Source organism: Coffea arabica, chromosome 1c (genome assembly GCF_036785885.1).
Source record: "Coffea arabica cultivar ET-39 chromosome 1c, Coffea Arabica ET-39 HiFi, whole genome shotgun sequence".
Classification (NCBI taxonomy): Eukaryota; Viridiplantae; Streptophyta; class Magnoliopsida; order Gentianales; family Rubiaceae; genus Coffea; species Coffea arabica.
Genome location: NC_092310.1, coordinates 21,779,319 through 21,783,232, shown reverse-complemented (window position 1 = coordinate 21,783,232; position 3,914 = coordinate 21,779,319). Strand labels below are relative to the sequence as shown.

At 37.1% G+C, this 3,914-nt stretch overlaps 1 long non-coding RNA gene across 1 annotated transcript; it reads left to right on the top strand.

The window, feature by feature from the left end:
* Nucleotides 1–931: 931 nt before the first annotated feature.
* On the top strand, nucleotides 932–3,705 carry LOC140006384 (uncharacterized). Its single transcript, XR_011813984.1, has 3 exons — nucleotides 932–1,264; nucleotides 2,836–2,883; nucleotides 3,527–3,705. It is a non-coding gene; the product is annotated as an uncharacterized lncRNA (long non-coding RNA).
* The last annotated feature ends 209 nt before the right edge of the window (nucleotides 3,706–3,914 follow it).

The following is a 3,914-nucleotide window of genomic DNA, read 5'->3' as shown; positions in this document are numbered from 1 at the left end:
TTGGGGATTTTATCCGCGTAGGAGCACAATAAGCTTGGAATATTGGAGACTTGTACCATGGTCCTAAAATAGGTAATCGTATGAATAAATATTCAAGTGATAGTTAGTAGTGCAATCGTTATATGAATTTATCGGAAGTTCGCGTTATAACGTTAAAATTGTCGGTACGCGTTTTCACACGCGCGACTTTATTTGAGGGACTTTAGACCCTTATTTTGGGACAATTAAGAGTGAATAATATTTACAAGAATATAAATGCATTGGAGGTTTAGTGCACTAGTGAACCAAACGCGCGAGAAAATCGAGCTCTAATCGCGCCAAACGCACCCTAATGTGAGTTGACTAATGGGTGATTTGAGGCCACAAGTTAATGTCTTCTCTTGGAAGCTTAGAAATCTGATCACACTCTCTCTCCTCTGTGAGGACCTGTAAAATTCTCCTTGTTTTATTTTATTTTATTCTATTTTATTTTTCCGCGTGCATTTTCCTTGCTTTCAATCAATTAATCATTTAATTTTCAGAGATTTTATAAGTGAGTATCGTTTTTAAATCATTTGTTTTAGTATAAGTGCGTACATGTTAAATTTGAGGTGCATTATGGATGTGAGATCCTGGATTCCAAATTGTCTCAAATAAATTAAAATGGATATTTATAGTAGCTATTGTGTGAAAATGTATTTTACCATGTGTTTTAATTTTCAAAGAGTATTTTACATACCAAAAGTGAAAAATTTAATTGAATCATTAAAATCCTACTTTCAAAACTAAACCGTTAAGTTTAAATTAAATTCAACCAATTAATATTTTCGTGATTGTACGTGCATCCATGCATGTTTAGTACGGGGGTTTGAGTGATTAGTACCTTGGGGTGGTGGGCTTAAGTTAGTTTTAATTAAACTAAGTAAACCAATGGGTTAATTACATTGGATCAAGTAGAGTTTTAGTGTTGGGCCTTTAAGTTTTAATTTCATTAGAAGCCTAAGCCATAAACCCATTAATTACCCAAGCCCATGACCCATCTCTTGTTTTGCTTTACTATTAATAGACTTAGCTATTAAGTTAGGAGGACATAAGACAAAACAAACAAAGCCAACACCAAGAACAAGCTACCGTGAGCTTGGAGAAGAGGAAAGGCAGCATCGGGTGAGCTAGGAGAAGAGAGAAAAAAAAAAAGAAAAGAAAGGGAACTTTGTTGGAGAGTTGGAGCTCAAGGAGCATCTCCTCAAAGAATCGGCCAGCTAGGGGGTATGATTAAGGATTTGAGGTAAACCAATTTCCTAACTCTTGATTCTTGTGGTAAAACATATGATTGATGATTGGAAGTTGAATCTAACTAGCTAGGAACTGATTTGAACGGCTGGAAATTCGTTTGATTGGGTGGAATTTAAATGAACTTCAAGTGTTCCTTTTCTGTCAAGATTTCTGTCCGAAATTAGTCTGCAAATTCGAACATGTTGGGAGCTGATTTGGCCTTAGTACAAAACATGAAAGTTGTAGGGAATGATGTTTTATAGTTGTCTGTAAAATTTCAGCTCAATCGGAGCAACGTAGCCTGTGAAAGGACTAAAATACCCCTACTTCCCTGTATTTATCCGAAACTGATAATCAGCTTCTGTAATTGGATGTTTTGACCAGGAATACTACTGATTTGGTTATTGATGTCTTCTTAAGACTTATAGACTTGTGTCTTAGCTTTCTAATGGCTTTGGAATTACCTGAATTGGAGTTGTGTGTGCTAAGATATGAGTGAATAAAGCAGGACTGCTAGTTGATTTCTGCAGTGAATTTCAAACTAGAAAATCTGGAGATGTTTTGGTAAATTTGACCTAGTTAGGGTGAGAACTGGACTGAGTGGTCTTCATGAAAGTTATAGGTCTTTGTCTTAGCGTTTCAACGCCTCTAAGAACACCTTAAAGGGACTTTGGTAGCCTGTGATATGGCCATTTAAAGGTTGTACGGTTAATTAGCCGATTAGTTGGAACTTGGTTCTGGGAATTGGGAATTTGACTAGGTTACACTAGAATTTGGACTAAGTGATCTTCATCAAAATTGTAGCCCTCTGTCTTAGCTTCGAAATGGTATAAATTACATTCCAATCCGATAAGCGTAGCGTCGGATGTGTCCGTTACGCAAAACCCGTCAAATCTGTCTTTTGTTAAGTTTCATTTCCGCATTTGTTATTAGCTCGATTTCTATACTTGTATTGTTTTGAGCCTATGGAATGGCTTTTGAAATGAATTTGTGTTGTGGGTAACCTTGGTTTGATTGAGAAAAAGAATGAAGCCATAAATGGCTGGAAATAGGAAAATACAAAGGGCGTGCTGCCCAAATTTTCGCTCGAGTGCTAAGTTTCTATTTGAACTTGTATATTTTTATTTGGCAAATACTATAACCATTTTTCCATCTTAAAACATGATCATTCTTCAATTGGAAACTCCAAATGTTTACTTACTCTTACCAAATAAAGAGGAATGGTTTAGGGTTTTCTTGAGTATTTTTGTCCTCCCTCTTTTTCTTGAAGTCTATAATATCTACTTGAATATAAAATGATTTTGAACCATATAAACGATTCCGAAAACAATATTTCTTAGCCTATCTAGTTGGATTCCGACTTATCTTTGGTTCAAGTGTTTACATTAGAAAATTTTATAGCCCTTTTGAGTTTGGTTTTACGTTTGGTCTATGAAACCCTAGTTATTTTATCCACGGGTCCAAATGTCCTCGTTTCACTTTAAAGTTTCTTTATACGTTCTACTCATCATTTGTAGAGTTCTTTGATTTCACCTAATTGTTTGTGCTAGATGAGTTGTAATATTCTTTCTTATTTAATTTTAGGTTTTCTCGGTGACTAAGGATATTTGGCACGTTATTTTGCGTACATAGGTGAGTGTTCCTTATTTGTTATATTTCCTTGACTTATTGGCTTGTTATTATTGATTGATAATGTGTTAAGTGCTTTCAATGATTGTTAAAACGAGTTTTCTAGGCGAGTGTGTACTTTATCGCACTCGACCTAAATAAATGTGAAATTTTCAATGATTAAATGATTAAATGCTAGTTGCGCATGAATGTAAGCTATTTGGCTGAACTAGGCCCTGCCCTTCGTTACCGATCGACTCGAGCCAGAAGCGGACTCGGTCGAGCGATATGGTGACGCTGGGTGTGAACGTTGGTATACTCGAGTATTACCTTGTAGGTTGGTGGAGCCTGGCCAAAGGCCAGGAAAGGGGTGAATGAAACGAAAGAACGAACGAGGGTTTTACTTACAAAAATGCAATCTTCAAAAGATGAAGGAATAAGGGGAAATGTCAGGAGAACGAACGAACGAACGAACGAACGAACGAACGAATTTATGGCTCCCAGTGAGCCCGTATCCTTTTAATGTATGTGTTATTATCGCTTTCCATTTTAAATGTTTCTTGAATTATTAATATTCTATGTTTAATGTATGGATTAATTATTTGATTATGTGTTCGGAACCTCACTGGGCTTTTAGCTCATCCCTTTAGTTTGTTTTCCTTAACAGGGGAAGGCACGCAAGGATGAGAGCTTGGTATAGACTAGCTTGGTCTAACTCTTTGTTTTTGTAATGGTTCTCGCCCTAATGCTTGGCACGGGCTGGTTGTATGAAGAATTGAGAACCTTTATATATTTGATGATTGTACTCCCTTTTGAGATAGAAATGTATATGTAAGTTTCACTTAAGTTTTGGATTGTTGTATGTTATTCCTTTGGTTGTATTCCGGACTTGATTAAGGAACGACTGAGTCCCGGCGAGAGCTGGGCAGGCGGTCCGCCGAACCCTGGGGTACGCCCTAGGGAGAAGTGGGGCCGTCACATCCTCTACCCAAGACAGCCGACCAGCTCTTCCTCCCTCTCCAACTCCATTGTTCCAAAAATTTCTTACCCAAATC